At 51.5% G+C, this 19,453-nt stretch overlaps 2 pseudogenes; one reads left to right on the top strand and one right to left on the bottom strand.

The window, feature by feature from the left end:
- Positions 1 to 1,889: 1,889 nt before the first annotated feature.
- On the bottom strand, positions 1,890 to 18,134 carry LOC144172604 (uncharacterized; annotated as a pseudogene).
- Positions 3,710 to 5,750, top strand: LOC144172597 (uncharacterized; annotated as a pseudogene).
- Positions 18,135 to 19,453: the final 1,319 nt, after the last annotated feature.

Consider the following 19,453-nt stretch of genomic DNA (forward strand, 5'->3'; position numbering starts at 1 on the left):
TTTGCTGGTGGATTGCTGAGTGTTTTGAGCATGTCAATCGACTCCCCCGCACCGATTGCCACGGCACATGTTGGCGGTAGAGCTGCGTCCATCAAGACACGCTTAGAAGGTAGTCCACCTCTTCCAGGTGGCCTCCGATGTCAGCAGTGTCGCGAGCAGGGCTCTCATCTTTCTGGTCAGAACGAGGATACTGTTTTCTCAGCTGGGTTTCCCGCGGCGCTGTTGGTTTTCCCCCTTGCCTGCTCGGCACATAAATTCCACAACAAACAGCTTGACTTTAAGAAGCTATGCCCAGCCACCACCATAGGAGCCAGGCATTTATCTCTGTTGATTCTAGGGTATGAAAACATATGTGGCGCTGCCACTTGCTTTGTTTTTCCTGGCTCATCCCCGAGGAGGATGAATGCCTTTGAAATGAATGAACTTTTGCCAGAATCATGCAGCTCTCAGAACCTGTACCCAAATCCTAATTGAAATATTATGTCTGAACCTACTTGCTGAGATGTTGAGCCAGAAATCAATGTTAGGAAGTATGTACTTCCTATTTTTATTCCTATTTTTATTTTATTGTATTTAAAAAAACTATTTTTATGCAAGTCTTGGCCACATGGGACAACTTTTTCTTAAGGGTGAATAAGCACAGGTGAACAAGTGTAGAGCAGTCAATAGCCTTGTTCTTACCGTAAAGCATGTTTATATTGTTTTCCAGGTACTTCCTTTACTTTGCCTGCTTCTTCTTTACTGTGAGGCTCAGAAAATACTACAGGGTTGTAAGTTCTTCCTAAGTAACCTGTTTCTCTTGCTAACTTCTTTTTCTTTGAGCCATCCAGGAAGCACTCACCTACTCGGTTACAACTCAAGAACGGCACCACCTCATGTAGTGTATCACTCCGCCAAAGCGTCGGACCCGTCACGTCAGTGCGCGCGCGTTTTGAAAGGGGTTTACTATGAATGCGTGATATCGTCTGCCTTGTCTCACGCAGTTTGTTTGTCGTCACTGGAGTCGTTTATAAGCATATTCAGCCCAAAAAATCACGGGAACGGCTCACGCCATGTTCAAAATATTCCCAGTAACGCCCTACTTGCGCCGCGCGGAGAAACATCCGGCTACGTTGATAAGGCACAGCGGCAACTTCCGGCGCCGTTCTTAAGTTGTCACCGATTATAGCATTTCATTTCCAAACACCATCTGCACCACCACTAAGATTCGCCCCAACCCAACCCGCCCCAACTAGAGTGGGGCTCAGCAGCCCGACACTAGTTTGTGATCCGTTATTGAATGCAAATATGTATTTAATGCAATTGAAGTGCAGCAATGACATTATTTTGCAACATTGATGTGCTGCATGCAGGATTATTAAATGAAGTTTCTACTTGCTTTGCACAAGCAGCCTCATCCCCTTTTGCTTATTCGCAACGCCTGAAGGGGTGTCGTGGCCCCTTCAGGCATTAATTCTGCCTATAGCCACGCCATCGAAGACAAACTTGTAATGACGATTGTCTTGAATAAATGAAAAATGAAATGAAATTAATGAAAGCCAGCTTTCCATTGCCTACTGCTGAGCCCTTCAGGCAGCACCTGCCCAGTGCTTCATTGCCAAACACCATCTATGCTTCGCACTGTGTGTATATGATGGTGGGTTACCCAGACAGGGTTCTCACCAGAAAATTTTGAGGTGGGCATAGGATGATGGAGGGGCCAGGAGGGAAAGACAGCAAATGAAAAGACAACCGTCGTCCGAGCACAATCACACTTTGCAAAACTGCAAGATAATTTTTTTTGTTACAGACTTTCTACACTTTTGGCACCTTATTTTTCAGTTTGTCCCAGTTGTCTTCTCCATATTGCATGACTAGCTGTCGACATCAGGCCGATCAACTCAATTGTTTCAGAGCCTACAAGTCTCACAGTCCACCATGTGCTGTGGGAGCACAAGGCATGATGCAGCTATGCGTGCAATGAGCGGAAACAGCTGTTTGAAATCATGGGCCACAAAAAGCAAGCAGTCAGTTAAGCACGAGGTTGGCGAATGCAGTCCACTCTGCATGCATGCCCTGGGTATATGGCTTGCAAGAATAGGGCACAGTTTTTCCAATGTATTGGCTGTTTCGATTCCAGTGCCACCCACAATCTCTTTGTTGTTGTTGCTGTTGCAGGCAAATACAGTAGAATAACTAGGGTGGTCTTGAAACCTTTCATTGATATTTTGTGCCAGCTTGTTGATGAATGCCCTTTTGGTGCTAAGGAGCCATTTCTGAGCTGTTTTTGTGACTGCCACCTGTACATCGTGACTCACACAGAATTCCGCAATCTTTGTCTCGATGTTGCTATGTGTTTAAAGGGTCTTTATACACAATTTGATAGGTCCCTGCACAAGGTCCACATGCAGGGATGATGTTTGAAGCATTCTCGAAAGCCTACCAATTAATGGGAGAAGCCTACACATCATCAGCAGGTACCAACAAACTTCAGCAGTCCTGCGGCCCTAATGTTGCCGCGTGCTTCTGCCTCCCTAGACAGGCTGACCATGATCGCCACGGGATTGTTGTGGGGGGCTGTGCATGACCCACTAACGCACAGTCACCATGTGGCAGATGGCTTGGTAGATGTGTTGGTGGCAGATGGCTTGGCAGATGGCTTGGGCAGATGGCTTGATGGCTTGCTACAGGCGTTTTTGTACGGCACTCTATCCAGCTGTTTAAAGTGAGCTGGATGCATAGAAGTTGCACAGCTGCTGCAACAGTTCTTTAAATTTACTGACGTATGGAAGTACTCTCACTGCCTGGCACGCTTCTAGGTTAACCTGGTGGGCTTCACAATGAACCCCTGCGGCCTGAAACCTCTGGGGAGCTGTTGGAGATTGTTGCTCCTCAGTTAACAAGTTCACAGCTCCCTTCTCTTTTCCTGTCATAACAAATGCGCCGCCGCTTCTGTTTCTGCAAACGGCATCAGAGCAAAAATCCTTCTGCATCATAACATTTTCTACAGCACTAGAAATGTTGGTTGCATTGATTGCTAATGCTCTTTAATCGCTATAATGTAGTTTCAGGCTGCCCAGTAAATCAATCATAGCAGGAATTTTACTCTTAATTCTTTGAAAATATCTCTGCACTGGATGACCAGCTGTTCCACAGTTGCATTGTTGGTCGTTTCATTGAACATAATAGCATTTCATTGAACATAATAGTTTCATTGAACATAATTGTACCGCAGCGGTGGCTCAGAGGTACAGCACTCGCCTCGTATGCGGAAGGTACTGGGCTCGAATCCTGGTGCCGCCAGGCACTCACCGGTTTTTTTAATGGGTACAGGCGTCCCTGGTCGACTGCGGACCCCTGAAAGGGGAATCCACGTCTGGAAAGCTGCCTTTACCCTATCGAGCGGCCCCTGACCCTCGTCCATCTGGCGGGGCCCCCGGCCATCGTGCCGCGTTGCGCCAATGCCGGCGGTGAGAGTCTGGCGGCATGTCCTGCCACAGGCGGTTGCGAGTTGACCGTCCATCGTGGCTGTGGAAGGCACCACGTGAATTCGTGTTCCTTGGTAAAATAGGTACAAGCGGTAAAATAGGTACAAGCGACTCCCCGGCCTGGCGCTCGGCCCTTGTGTGGAACTACAACGCTTGGGAAGTTCACCCGGCTTGCACGGGAAATCGCCCCTATGGAAAGGGGAGGCTGCAAAAACGCAGGAACTTTTGGCTTATGCCTTGTTCCGATGATGGTCACATTTCACGGAACAATATTATTGTTATCGCAGAGTGCGTAACGTGTTAACGATGCATACCACGGAAGTTGGAGTCAACAACGTCCCTGCGTTTTTAGTGAAACTACGGAAGCTTGTCGAGGACGAGAAATGCAACAACTTGATCAGCTGGAGCTCGAATGGCCAAAGCTTCATTATTCACAACCAGACACCGTTTGCCAAGGAACTTTTGCCCCTCTACTTCAAGCACAACATCGCAAGCTTCATGAGACAACTTAACATGTATGGCTTTCGTAAGGTGACCAACATCGACCAAGCCCTGAGGTCAGATCGAGAGGAGATTGAGTTTTTTCACAATTTCTTCATTCGGGGTCAAGAATGCCTACTCGAATTCATAAAGCGGAAGGTGCCCTCTGGCAGAGGTGGTGGCAGTGCGGCAGGAGGGCCCGAGGAGGGCCGGGCGCGGGCCGAGGTGCTACGGGAGCTGCTGTCGGATGTGGGCAGCATGCAGGGCCGACAGGAGCACATGGACCAGCTGCTGGCCGACATGAAGAAGGAGAACGAGGCCCTGTGGCGCGAGGTGGCCCGCCTGCGCCAGAAGCACCTCAAGCAGCAGCAGATCGTCGAGAAGCTCATCCAGTTCCTGGTCACCATGGTGCAGGCCAACCGCAACATCACCGTAAAGCGCAAGATGCCTCTCATGCGGCACGACAGCCCCAGCGACGCCGCCAAGGTGCCCCAACCCGGCTCTCCAAGGCCTACGTCACCGACTACCAAGTCAGCTCGCCCGCCGGCTCTACGCTGTCCGAGGGTCCTGTAATACGAGACGTGACCGATCTCATCGAAGACGTGGGCGAGGCGAGCAGCACTGTGATTGGCGAAACTGTGGCGACCTCCCCGAGGGCTGTGGAGGTGCCTGGCCCTGGCCTTACCCCTCCAGACTCGGACGATGTCGAGGTGGCTCCCATAGTGGCCAGCCCCCTCAGCACAGGAGGTGTGATTGAGCCCCTGTGCCTCCTCGAACCCTGCAGGGTGTGGAGAATGCGATGTACGTGCTACCCTGTGACGAAGAAGTTGCTGCGGATTCGTCCGAGTCTAGTCCAAAAGAATCAGCTGCAGCCTCCTCAAAAAGACAAGAGGCAACTGCCATGAAGGCACTGCAGCTGGCGAGACCTGCCGTTTCTAGAGGAAAGCAGATGACCACCGGAGCGAATTCTACTTCAGCCGAGGCGATTGAAGGGCCAGCATTGGTTGGGGAGAAGGCATTGGCAAATGGAGCCTCAGATTTGCTAAGCAGCTGTGTGATGCTGGAAGGCATCCCCATGTTTTCTGGCGACACGGACTCTCCGTCCGGCCGGGGTTCTCGCAGTCCGGTGGTCGACGACGACGACGCTGGGCACAAGGATGTTGCCCGTCCGGCCAGCCTAGGGATGCAGGTGGTCCTGCAGGACAAGCCTTCTGGCCCCACAAGGGTGTTTGCAGACCACGTAGAATCTATCGATTCCGACCTGGACTGGCTGCAGGACCAGCTGATGAGTGGAGGGCTCAACCTGGACACTTCCACAGTCATGGGGTTGTTTTCGCCTGAAGATCACTTGACAGCTTGCTTGAGAGCAGAAGTTCATCTGATGCTGTGGGCAACGAGCTGGTGCAGTACACGCCAAGCCTCCTCGACCTGGGCATTGAAGGGGACCCTTCTTTCCAGCCTGTGAATGAGCTCCTGCTGTCTGACAATGAGCTCCCAACCAGTTCGTCCGCAGCCAATGGGGATTCTGCCGACAAGGCCGGCTCGGAGAGAAGCCTCAGTGTGCGCTCGCCATCTCCCTGCCGGCTCTACACCGAAAGCGTGAAACCAGTGGTGCAGACTATGCCCCGGCTAGTGGCGAAGAAAGGAACTTCGTGCAGCAAGAAGCGGCGGGGAACTAGCAGAAAATGAAATGAACTGTGTGGTCAGAAGGAAGAAAATCGGCCGTATACACGCCTTGTTTTTGTGAAACTTGAGCTGCCCCAGCTGCTAGTTTTTCACAGTTCGGTCAGTATCCTTGACAGTAGTGAAGACTGCCCCAAATATTGAAATATGTGGCACGCCACCGGACCGAGCGTGGTCATGACGCCGTTTTTGCTCGTGCAGGCTCTGCTGTTATCGTCCGCCGCTTCGGCTGCGTATCTCGGAGGCGCCTCCATCTACCCCTGCCCCGGTTCAACGCTAAGACATCTCCTGCCAGCCCGCCTCAGATCCAGACTACGAAAACAACTCGCCCTCAAGCCCACCACTTCTAGCCCTCTCCCTGCTTTCCGCCTGGCCACGGAGAGCTACTTCCTGCGCGGGACACTCCCTGCCGCTATTTAAGCAGCCCCCCTCCCGGACCCACTTGGGGCACGCCACCGGACCGAGCGTGGTCATGACGCCGTTTTTGCTCGTGCAGGTTAGTTACCTACCTTGTGCAAGATGTGTATGTACTAGCGACCGAATGTTAATCGCGGTGTCGTGCCCCACCGACACATTTTATGCCACTCGAAAACTGCTTTACCAATCTCTCAGTTCATTCTGTGTCAATGCTCACCTTACTCTTCTCTTACTTGCCCTTTCTGGGGATGTTGAACTGAACCCTGGCCCCGACAATGCAACTCCGACTCCTGTGACCCTTGAGTTTATTGCAAGCACCATATCACGCCTTGAAATTTCGCAAAACACTGTTTTGTCTGAGCTAGCCATAATTCGTGCCGCGCAGTCCTCCATCGAAAACCAGGTTGGTCGCCTATTCACCCGTGTTGACGAACTTGAAAAAATAGTCGAAGCTATTAAACCACGTCCCCCGATATCTGACCCGAGTAGCAAACCTGAAATAATTAGACTCTCTTCACAATTAAATAACCTCGCACAAAAATGCGACGACTCGGAAAATCGCCTTCGCAGGGATAACCTACTCTTTTTCGGTATTGAAGATATACGCGACGAAACTTGGGAAATATCGGAATCGCGGGTTATTTCTCTCTGTGCACAGAAACTTGACATTCCTATTACAAAAGAGGACATCGAACGAGCACACAGGCTCGGGCGTTTTCAGGATGGTAAGAACCGCCCAATCATTGTTAAGCTTGCGCGGTTTAAAGTTAAAGGTTACAGTATTCTGTCAGCCGGGGCAAAACTTAAAGGTTCACAAATTTCTATCCGTGAGGATTTTTCTTCGGGCGTACGGCTTGCAAGGAAAAAGTTGTACGCGTATGCAAAACAAAGCGATTTCTCCAGTTTTAAGATGAGATTTGATAAGCTACAGATGAACGGAAAGCAGTTTTGTTACGATGCACAATCAGATTCAGTCTTGGAAGTTAAATCCTAGCCATCACAGCAGGCCTGCCCGACCCAACTTTCCCTTCCCCAGCAGCCGCTATTAACCCCAATTCATTCATCACCCAAACACACATTATCAGTCATTATGGCTAACGTTCGCAGCTACATGCCGAAAAAAGACACCGTGGTATCCATTCTCGATGACAACAACACAGACATGGCCATCTTCACTGAGTCTTGGTTATCTTCTAACATCAACGACACTGAGCTACTGCAAGCCAACTCCCCCTACATTGCTTTCCGACGCGACAGGAATGGACGAAAGGGTGGTGGTGTCCTTGTATTCACTAAAAGCAACATTCCTTCCTACCAGCTCCCCAACAACTGTGCCCACGAAATCCTTTGTGTGCACTTTTCCGTGCCGTCTCGCACATACGTACTGATATCTTGTTATCGCCCGCCAGATTCCGACTCTTCCTTCACCAATGAACTTCACTCCGTCCTCTTAGATATAACCTTTAAATTTCCCCGTGCCAGCTACATTCTTTGTGGGGATTTCAACTTTCCGGAAATAAACTGGGTCAATCTAACAGCATCATCGCGCCAGTCAAAAGACTTCCTTGACCTAGCACTAAACTTCAACCTTACGCAAACCGTAAATTTTCCAACCCGTGGCACAAACACTCTTGACCTGGTTTTGACTTCTCACCCCGAAAACATTGAGTCTTTATCGCCCGTAGACGGGCTGAGTGATCACAGTATTGTTCTATTTAATTTGAATATTTCCGCTCCAATTAGACAGCGTTCAATAAAATTAATTCGAGACTACAGTAAAGCTGACACCTCTAGAATTAACAGTGAACTTAACACCTTCTTTGAATATCTAAAAGAAACTGCTTATACAAGGTCTGTAGACGAAAACTGGCGTTTGTACAAGCAAAAACTACTCAGCCTAATTAGTAATTACGTACCCCTCGTTTGCATCCGTGGTGAAATGGGAAGGCCCTGGTACACAAATCTGGTAAAAAAACTAGCCCAAAAGAAAAAGCGCCTCTTCAAAGTGGCAAAAAAATCTGGTACTGCCCCGAAAAGGAAGAACTACTTCAACTGCTTGCGAGAGTACAACCGCCTGTTGAAGCGCTCAAAGAAAAAATTCTTTCACCAGGACCTTCTTGATATCCTCCATGGTAATCCCAAAAAATTCTGGAAAATACTCACTCCCAACAGACATCAGTCGCATAACATCACCTTAACCAATCCTGATGGGTCACACGTCCCAGTCGCAAAACGCTCTGACGTCCTAAATTCCTATTTTTCTTCCGTTTTTACGTGTGAACCTTCGACCAACATTCCTGCCTTACCAAGATTGGACTTCACTGACATGCCTGCCATTGAAGTGACTGCTGAAGGTATCATGAACCTAATAAAAAAGCTTAAAATTTCTAGCTCCCCCGGACCTGACAACATAACAGTGAAAATACTAAAAGCTACCGACGTCATCTCCAGCCAGATCTTACAAATAATTTTTATCCAGTCCATACGCGAGGGTACTCTGCCGAAAGACTGGAAAATAAACAAAGTAGCCCCTGTTTTCAAGTCCGGCAAGCGCTCCGACCCAACCAATTATCGCCCGATCTCACTTACATGTATTGCCTGTAAACTTTTGGAACATATCATATATTCGCACATAGCTAACCACCTCGAAAGAAATTCTTTTTTCTTCAGCAATCAGCATGGCTTCCGTCCAGGCCTGTCATGTGAAACTCAACTTTTTGAATTCACCACAGACCTTCTCCTAAACTTAGATTCTTCATTCCAGACAGACGTCATTTACTTAGATTTTTCAAAGGCCTTTGACTGCGTACCTCATAAACGACTAGTGTCCAAATTTTCGTCTCTTCATCTCGACCCGCTAATCCTATCATGGATCACCTGTTTCCTAACAGATCGCGTTCAGTTCACTTGTGTTGGAGATCGCTGCTCAGAAACTACCAAAGTAATATCCGGGGTTCCTCAGGGATCAGTACTCGGTCCACTTCTTTTCCTTATATTTATAAACGACCTCCCAACTGGCATTTCATCTCCAATCCGTCTTTTTGCCGATGATTGTGTAATTTACCGCCGTGTCACAACCAGCGACGACCAATCCGTCCTCCAAAAGGACTTAACCTTAATTGCCAAATGGTGCTCACGCTGGATGATGAGTCTAAATGTTAGTAAATGTAAGTTCATGCATGTGACCCGGAAGCGCTCCATAACTACATTCCCATACTGCTTAGGCACAGTTAATCTATCTGAGGTCCATAGCTACCGCTACCTCGGCGTTACCATCACTAACAAACTAAACTGGTCTAACCACATTCTAAAATTAAGAGCCGATGCCTCGAAGTCCCAGAACTACCTTAGAAGATCGTTATACCTGTCCCCTCCATCGATCCGTAAAATAGCATATGAGACTTTCATCCGCACCAAACTGGAATATGCCTCCTCCATTTGGAACCCGCACCAAACGTACCTGGCTGATATACTAGAAGCTGTCCAAAACCGCGCTACCCGTTTCATCTCATCCAAATATGGCCACACTACCAGTGTCACCCACTTAAAAGCATCTGTCGGACTGCCACTCTTAGCATCAAGACGTAAAATCTCACTACTCTGCCTATTCCATAAATTGTATTATAACTTCCCTGACCTTCGTTCTACGCTTTTATTTCCACCCGTGCGCTCATCACATCGCCTCTTCAATTCTATGAGCATTCAGAGACTTCACGGTTCTACCAACGCTTTCAACAAATCTTTCCTTCCCGTAGCAATAGAACAATGGAACTCCCTACCAGAATCTGTCGTTGCCGAGCATAACCCTTCGAAATTCCGTGAGTTACTAAGCTCCTATATCCTTAATTAACCTACAATATTCTGTTTCTCGTTCTTTTTCTACGCGTAATTTTAGCGTCATTTCCAACTGCTTTTTCCTCTGGTTGCTTCTTTTCATGTCTGGAAAAATATAATTACTCCCCCTGCGTCCCGATGACGGCAAGGCTCCTTCTTCAGAGGTGACACGGCTTACATTGCAACGCCGCCTTGCAACCCTTCGCCGCTGCCGGCCTTCCACGAACCCCGCCCTGCGGAACGCAGCTCGTGTGTTTACACAGACTGGGGAGTCCCTTGCGAGCCATTGCGGCTCCGTGGGGTTCGCTGTAAAGGCACTTCCTCCAGTTCGCCCCTTTTTCGAAGGTGGCAGTTCCGGCAAGGTCAGCTTTTTGGTCTGCCGCCCCGCATTGTTCGGAGACGGGGGCTGCGTTCCTTGACCTGTCTGCGGTCGTCATTCTTGCCCTGCCTTGTCCTCCCGGGAATATTTTGGGGTACTGAGCGCAAAGAGTGGGGAACTCTGCTCCGAGTGCTTCGCCCATTGTTGCATGGTCCTTGGGGCAAGAGGATTAGCCGGCCCACTGACGCCAAAAGCTTGTGACCGTGTGAGAGTACTCAGGCCGGCAGGCCGGCGCCCTTCTGGCTGCTCGTTCATAGGGCATTGGCACGCGTTTCAAATGCCATAAGGTTGACGCCCTCAGTCAGTTCATTGCTCTTTCTAGCTTTTTTTTTTGGCGGACGAAGGAAACTTTGACTTCTTGAAATTGCTCACCTCTCTCCCTCCCCCTTCTCTCTTTTCATTTCTTTCTTCATGCCTGTTCGTCTTCCCTTTCTTTACACGAATGTATGTCGGAGTTGTTTATGTTTTATTGTCTTAATTCTTGCTATGTGTGTGCTATTGTTTTGCCCCCCCCCTTTTTTATTATTTTCATGCCTGTAGGTCTACACTTTCTTTACACGAATGTATGTCGGAATTGTTCCTGTATTACTGTCTGTATTCTTGCTATGTGTGTACTATTATTTCGCCCCCCCCTTATGTAATACCCCACAAGGGGCCTTTAAGGGTACAATAAATGATGATGATGATGATGACTCTCGACAGCTGCGACCGCTTGTTTTGAGCACTTCCCACTAGGCCGACACGACGGCGACGACGACGCGACGGCGACGCCGACGAGTCGCCAAACCATCGGCCAACTGCCGAGTTGACCGACCGCGCTGTCATACTACGCCGACGGCGACACAAACACGTCGACCGATGGAAAGTCGCCGTAGTGTGACTGACTCGCCGACCGAAGACGCCAACAAAACCGGTCGTCCGACCGGTCGCCGGACGTGTCGTCGGGAATCGACCGAGAAGCGAAAACTGCTCCCCGACAACATTCGTGCCGCAATGAATGCGGCTCTATTTTGATAGTTTCTGGAGTGTAATAAACTCAGTAACGTCCATGAAGCCCATACAACTCAACACTAGCGCTGACGCAATCCGTATTTTGGCGTTCGACGCTTCGGCCGTGCTCTTCGGCGACGCCGCTACCCCGGAGCTGCAAACGGCAAATGCGTGTGCGCAGGGCGTCTGCACCTTCGTGAAGAAAGGGATCCCGTTTGTGAAGCACGAGGGCCTCCTCGGCCGCAGCGCACTGGAATACTGCGCAACCGAAGTGGTTCTAGGGAAGAAGAAGAAAGAGTCCATCCTCTTGGTGAACGTGTACAGCAATCCCGCGCATCGCCAACAGAGATTCCGCACCATTCTGCACACGGCACTGGCGACGGCGCCGATGGACACGATCGCGATTTGCGGAGACTTTAACGCCCCCCACAAAGAGCTCGGGTACACCCGCACAACGCTGAAGGGCAAGGAGTTGCTAGACGAGGCGGCCGACGCGGGGTTCACCTTGCACACGGACCCCTCGTCCCCCACTCGCATCGGCACGTCAGTCACCAGAGACACGAACCCGGACCTCGCGTTCGTCCGCGTCGCCAACTCGGTCAGAGGCGGAGCAAAGTGGCGGAACACGGGCCAGAACATGGGTAGCGACCACTTCGTAATAGAGATCGAACTGCCGACGACCGCGCGACCCCGGGACGAGCGTCGCCGCCAGCAAAAGATCACAGACTGGAGCCTCTTCCGCGCGCGCGCCGAGGAGGAGTCCACGCAAGACATCGCGGACATCGAGAGCTGGACTGAAGACATCGTCCGCCTCATAACGGACGCAACGACGGAGCTCGAAACGGACGAGGAACACCCCGGCATAGACAGCCGCCTGGCAAATATGTTGGAGGCCCGGCAGTCGCTGCAGAAGAGATGGAGGGGAAGGAGAAACAATCACCGTCTCCGCAAGCGGATAGTGACGCTGGGACGCGAGATCGAGAAGTACAGCAGAGAACTCTGCACCCAGCGCTGGCACGCGGTGTGTAACGAGGCGGACGGCCAGCTCCACAAGGGGAGAACGTGGCGGTTGCTGCGTCACCTCCTGGACGAGACCGGCACCAAGGGCTACCAGCAGCATCGCCTCGCGCAAGTCGTGCACACGACCACCAAAGCGCTGGGAAGGGAAGAGACATGCAGGCGCATCGACGCGAAGTACCTCCAGAGCACCCCCAGCGAAAGCCACGGAGAGTACGCGGGCGCAGACAATCCCGTTCTCGACGGCGACATCGAGGAGTGGGAGGTCAGGGCCGTGCTGCAGACCATCAACTGCAAGTCGGCGGCCGGGCCGGACCGGGTGACAAACAAGGCCCTGCGTAACCTCGGCGACGGGGCCATCGCGTCCCTGACGAGGTACTTCAACCGCTGCTGGCGAGCGGGAGCGCTCCCGCGCCAGTGGAAGACGGCGAGAACGGTGCTGATACCGAAGCCGGGCAAGCCGCCCAACATCGAGAATCTGCGCCCGATATCCCTAACGTCATGCGTGGGGAAGATTCTCGAACACGTGCTGAACAACAGATGGCAACGCTACCTCGAGACGGAAGGGCTCTACCCCGACACCATGTTGGGTTTCCGGGAGAGGCTTAGCACTCAAGACGCCATGATCCAGGTACAACACGACATCCTGGACACGTCCGTCCGCACCCAAGACAACAGGGCCGTGCTGGGGCTGGACTTGAAGAGCGCGTTCGACGAAGTCAAGCATTCCGCCATCCTGGAACAGGTCGGCAGGCTCGGCCTGGGCAGACGATCCTACAACTACATCCGAGACTTTCTCTCGGAGCGGACCGTCGAAATACACGCGGGAGACCTCCAGCTGCCGCAGAAGAAGCTCGGGAGCACGGGAACCCCTCAGGGCTCGGTGATATCGCCGCTGCTCTTCAACCTCGTGATGATCGGGGTGGCGCGCAGACTCTCGGGGATCCCACAGGTCCGCCACACCATCTACGCGGACGACATCACGCTGTGGGTCCCCGGGGGTAGCAACGGCCACATCGAAGACGCGCTTCAGACGGCGGTGGACGCCATCGAAGACCACCTCGACGGTAAGGGCCTGCGGTGCTCGCCGCAAAAGTCGGAGCTGCTTATCGTCCCGCCGCCGGGCAAGTACCGTAAGAGGGAGGCCGAGGACTCGTCGAACATCAGAATCAGAACGAGGGACGGCGCCGTCATCCCCAGGGTAGACACGCTCCGGGTCCTCGGCATGTACCTCGAGGCCAGCAGAAGTAACAAGACCACGGTCGACCGCCTCGTCACCAAGATCGGTGCGGCGGCCAGACTCGTCCGACGTGTGGCGACGCGGCACAGCGGAATGAAGGAGGCCAGCCTCCTCCGACTGCTCCAATCTTTTGCGTTGAGCCACGTCGCCTGGCGCGTTCCACTACTGGCTACGGCAGGAGCGGGACCGCATCAACGCAGCCATCCGCAAGGCTTACAAGACGGCCCTGGGCTTGATATGCAGCACCAGTACGGCCAGGCTACTCGAGCTGGGGGTGCACAACACCCTCGAGGAAATCAGCGAGGCCCAAACGACGGCGCAGCTCGAGCGCCTCGCCTCCACAAGAACGGGCAGGCGCATCTTGGAGCGCCTCGGGATGGGACCGAAGACAACGGACTCGCATCGGCACGAGACGACGCAGCTCCAGCCGGAGGTGATGCAGCGGCTCCGGATCCTCCCGCTACCCCGCAACGTCCACCCCGACCGCAACCGCCGCAACCGCGACCGCAACCGCCGACCGCCGAGAAGCGAGGGCACGCGCCCTCGCCGCGACGCACGCAAACGACACGGGCGCCCTGTACGTGGACGCCGCCCGGTACCCCGACAGACCCGACGCCTACGTCGCGGTGGCGGTCCGCGCCACCACGGGTGAAGTGTACAGCGCCTGCAGCGTCCGCGCCCCGTCCGCCCGCCAGGCGGAGGAGACGGCGATCGCAGTGGCGCTGACGGACCCGCGATGCACCACGGTGATCAGTGACTCGCGCTCGGCCATCGCGAACTACGCCAAGATCAACGTGTGTGAAAGTGCTGTGCGCGTTGTGAGGTGTCGTGCAGTGATCAGTGAAGCGGTGCCGGCCACCCACCTCCGGTGGTTTCCGGCGCACACGGATATCCGAGACGTGGGCGGTGGTCTTCCCAACCGCAACGAGACGGCGGACGCCGCCGCGCGAGGACTGACCAACCGCGCGGCGGCGGCGACGGCGAGTCCGGCCGGCGGCCACCGAGCTGCCGGCGGGGCCCCCCCTCCTCCTCCGAGCTCCGCGGCGAAAGACCACCGAGAAGACGACGACGACGACGACGACGGGTGGGACCCGGAGCCCCTCCTCACGTACGGGGAGGTGCTGGAGTGGTACCGCCTCGGCCGCCGCACAGCGCCACCGCCCCACCCGGGACTCACGCGTACGCAGGCAGTGCTGTTACGCCAGTTACAGACACTATCGGTAATCACGCCGGCACTCGCACGCCACGTGTGCCCGGACGTCTACGTCAGTGATGTGTGCAGTGTATGTGAGCGTGAACGCGCAACTTTGGCCCACATCCTGTGGGACTGTGCAGTGCATCCTGTAGAAGCAGCGGACCTCTACGGCCGGTTGCCGGACACCATCGTCAGTGCCGCGAACTCACCGGACCTGACATCACAAACCTTCGTCGTCCAGCAGCTCGAGGCTGCTCTCGCCAGGCAGAGGCGGAGAGAGGCGCCGACGGGGGGGAAAGGGACGAGTTCCCGAGTACCTTTCGCGCGCCGCTCTCGCCGACGCCGGCGGGGCCTAGTCCCGAGGGCGACGTAAACGCGTCGGGGGGAGGGAGCGGCTCTGTGTAGCCCGTACCTCCCCTCTGCTGGCATTAAATAAAGTCTTTCTCTCTCTCTGCGATCGGCTCGCCTGTAGAAAATGTAAGGTCAGTTTCGTGCAGAAGAAGAGTTACGTAGGGTAATTTGGGTAATAAGGCATCAATATCGGCCAAGGGTTTTCATGGGAAACGTAAAACCAAAGTACGGCAAGCACTATCCCCGCAGTGGGAAATCGCAGTGGCAGCCGCGCGCACACATTATTGCGAGCGCTTTCGCGAAGAAGCGGAGTTTATGGCGATAAGCTATTGTGGGGGCTTCGGGGAACCTTGCTGTGCAAGCGCAATTTAAGAAAATTCAGTTTACCAGCCAGGAATTCTGTAAACCAGCTAGTAAACACCGACGTATGACACGGAAGGATGGGCCTCCATCTGTTACCCAGGCTATTTCGCAGTCGCGGAGGCATTTGGGCGGTGGCGCAGTGCTCTCGCGCGTCGCGCCCGTGCGCTCAACGTTGCCGGTTCGATTCCCGGCGGGGTCAGGTTTTTTTTTTTTTTTTTTTTTGTGTGTGTGTGTGTGTGTGTGTGTGTGTGTGTGTGTGTGTGTGTGTGTGTGTGTGTGTGTGTGTGAGAGCGGTTTTTTAAGGGGTATGGTTTGCGCATCCAATTTGGGAATCGCGTGATTTTGAGAAGCAACTACCTTTGCATTTAAATATTTCCTTCGAAACAGCGAGTGGCGTCTTGAGCCACAACAATTAATTTCCCTTTTCTTAATCGCACCATGTTTCTCGAAAATGCGGTAGCATGGTGCAAAATCAGGCCTTCTCCATTAGAGGAGGTTAAATTTCTGCTGACATACGCACTAATTTATATGCATATTTTACGTGCTACAGAGGTCTTTTCGCCGGGGGTTAACATCCATATTATTACTGCCGCGGCAGCAGCGCACAGCTCTTTTTTCTTTGTCCGTGATCTAACAAGAAGTTGAGGAGTACATACAGTACAAGCAGCGCACACGCCAGTACGCCCGAATGGCTTCAGTCGTGCTGCGGCGACACGATACACCAAGTTTGACTATAGAGAAAGAAAGATCCCCGGCGGAGAGGCGAGGCGGCGGAGTCGGCCGTCGCGGGGCCGTCGGTGTGGGCGTCGCGCGGCCGTCGGTGCGGTGTGACAAGCGCGTCGGCCGACATCGCGGAGACACTGACGCCTCGCCGATTTCTCGCCGACGCCGACGGTTGGGCAACGGTCGGCGTCGGCGCGGTGTGACATGGCCGCCGACAGCTCGCCGACACGGTGTTGGCCGACCAAATCGGCCGATGGTCGGCCTTTTGGGAACGCGCCTTAACTTGTAATCTTAACAGTACAAGGTGCCCTCAATGTTGCCCCAGTGTATTTATTAACTGAATTTAAAGAAAAACGAGATTGTACTTCACTTTTTATTTTAACTGTACAAGATGAGGTGGTCTGTTTCGCGGCGTCTTTGCGGCATTTTTGGCTGTTAGTATGTCATACAAATTGCAGGAACAGCACTTTGAGTAGCCTTAGCTACAAGAGCGAAGTTGAAACAATTATTTTCATTGCGGTGTGCGTAACAGCTTTTTTTATTTTTGTCTATATAGCTGTTTTCTGTTTTGTGTTCTTGTGTACACTGTAGCTGGAGACTGCACCACAGCACTTCATAGACGTGGCAAATAAATTAGCTGTTCCACAGTTGCATTGTTGATCGTTTCATTGAACATAATAGCATAACGCTCACTCTGCCAAAGTTCACATAACATTTTCTCCTCTATAACATCCGACAGGCAGTGACCATCTCCTGAATTGACCTGTTGCTTAAGTACATGGCGTTTATTTCTGATGTCATTTGTTTTCACATCGATACATAGCCAGTGACCAAGAACCTGATCACCTGCTGAATTACAACAAGAATGAACCCCTGAAAAATGTCATGCATGATGTCAGGTGGTAGCCCTTGGGTCACATCGAGTCAGTCTTGCTCAGACAGCTTTTCCCTGTGAGGCCATAGCTACTTGACAAGTTTCCGTCGGTTCCAAGTTCTGCATGGTGAGTATACTCATCAATCGTTTGCAGGACAAAGTCCGTTTCGGTTCATTTTCTGTAAATATCATCGACGCCATACAGAAACAGCAAATGAGCCCAGATGAAAAGCACCTAGAAATGCACCAAACTGTGGCTTGATAAGTTGTCGCCTGAGAGATACAGAAGCGAACCTTTTGCGATTTCTCCAGCTAAGTTAACTCCATCTGCTTCCTGCTCATAGAATCAGCCAGCAGTAGCTACATAATCTTGTGAAAACCAAGTTTTACAACCAATAATGCTTTTGCAAGAAGGACGAGGCATTTATCGCTAGCTTTTTACCGGGCCTGTGGCAACTAGCAGGAGTTTTGTTTGCCACATTTGCTTCCAAGCAGAGTGCACACTTCAAATTCATCAAAACATAGTTAAAGAGCAAAAGCTTTGTTTTGTCGTACTTCTTAAAAACACTATGTTTGCAAAAGTATTCACTGTCTGTTACATTCTTGACAAGCATTGAGTGGCCTTGCTGATGTCTCAAGAAGGTTGCACAGTCTGACACAGTTTTTATCGTCTCCAATATTAGTATGTACTGAAATGTCGCATACCTGGTCTGAACAAGCCATTGTGCGAGGGAAAGCAAAACCATGAAACTCTTAAAGCAGGGGTGAGACAGCTGCGCCTGTTGCGCATTTTTTATACAAATTTGTTTTCCTGCGCCAGGCTGCTTTTTTTACCCACTTCCGTTTGCGTACCTTGTTCTGCTCAGGCAGTAGTTGAAGACCCTGTTGCATGGCCGCATGTTCTTTCCTGGGAATTGATGCATGAAGTCAGCCCGGAGCTGGAAGGCTTCGTCTCCAACACAGACGTACAGGGCAACCTTGGTGCTGCTTGGGAGCTGGGATAGCTTTGGAATATCCAGGATCGAATTCCCCAATTAGGGACCGAACTCGGATGCCTTGAACACACCCCCGTCGCTGTGCCAGCCTGGTGCCCTAACATCAACCATGTCCAGCACGGCCATGAGTATATAAAAAAAGTTTCCTGAAAGGAGGAAGAAAAAAAGAAGACCGTTGCAACAACTCCAAGGTCACTGCTGCTACACTGTGTTGAAAGGAAGGATAAATGCATGTCACCTCAGATGGCTTCTTACCCCATAAACAACTGCAAAAAATGCAGTACCCTTCCTGGAACTCGCAATAAAGAGTTTCTCAAAACTTAAGCTGTTTTCACACTAAGCTGAGCTTCCGTGAAGGTGTAGACGTGAACAGGGCCAGAAGGCTCTCATGAAACTGCAGGGATTGAAAAGGGGGGCGTGCGGTGCATAAAATAAAATGACATACAATAACTTTTTTCCACACACGAAGAATAGACTGACATTACTTCAATGCCATGATTTCACTCCAAGAGTCATTCATTAGGCAATGCCTTCAAACAAAAAAGAAAACAGGAAAAACACTGAAATTGTCTGCCCGATTTGCTCTGACGTCTTTTAATGAGGTAATTTTTTCCCTTCCTTCTACTTTTCATGGTCTCGTTTTGTTTTCCCTCTATTGTCTTTTTTTTCTGAATGTTCCTTCGAAATGAAATGTGCCACTGTGTAAAAGCACTACTTTCTGCGTTGTGGCTACCAATGGCAGATCTGGCAGGATATAAAATGGTTGAATGGGCAAAGGATGTAGGGCAGGATAGCCAGAAGCAGCTAGTGAATGTAAAGAAGATATATCTTTTTTCCTTGCACGTCGGCCCAATTCCCGTTGCTTGGCATGGTGATACTGTCCTGCACACTATGTATATCTGCCAAAACTTCAACTTTGTAATGTTTTGTTTGCCTAAACCACTGATACTCGAGCACAGATGGACTTACACTGTGTTCAATGCAATAAACTAAAGCCTAAAATCAAGACTGGAAAATATTTAATATACAAAATGATACCTCACATACCATGTAGTTAAAGTAGTTCCTGCTGGAGTGGGCTTGAGCTGTTATGTGCACATGGGTCATTTCAGATAAGATCGAACAAAGCATGGCTGGTCGAACCCTTCAATTCGCTTGAAATTTGGGACGGAATCTGTGGCTGACTGATACTTTGTCTGGTCGAAAAGGCTCAGTGTCATTGTAGGGCTGACTGCACATAAGGTCGAACCAATGGTTTAACTGGTCGATAAGCGAAGCTGTAGTCAGCATGGCGCGGTCCCAGTTTTCGCGCTGCACCATGAAGCGCAGGGCACTGGCCATTGAATGTCTAAAGATGGCCAAGTTGTTGCTCACCTGCAAGGCAAGCTGGCCAAAACAACATACGTCACAATCATTCTTCATTGCAAATGTGTTTTCAATTTGCG

Source organism: Haemaphysalis longicornis, unplaced genomic scaffold (assembly GCF_048455015.1).
Source record: "Haemaphysalis longicornis isolate Haplotype H1 unplaced genomic scaffold, Haemaphysalis longicornis Haplotype H1 scaffold_245, whole genome shotgun sequence".
Taxonomy (NCBI): Eukaryota; Metazoa; Arthropoda; class Arachnida; order Ixodida; family Ixodidae; genus Haemaphysalis; species Haemaphysalis longicornis.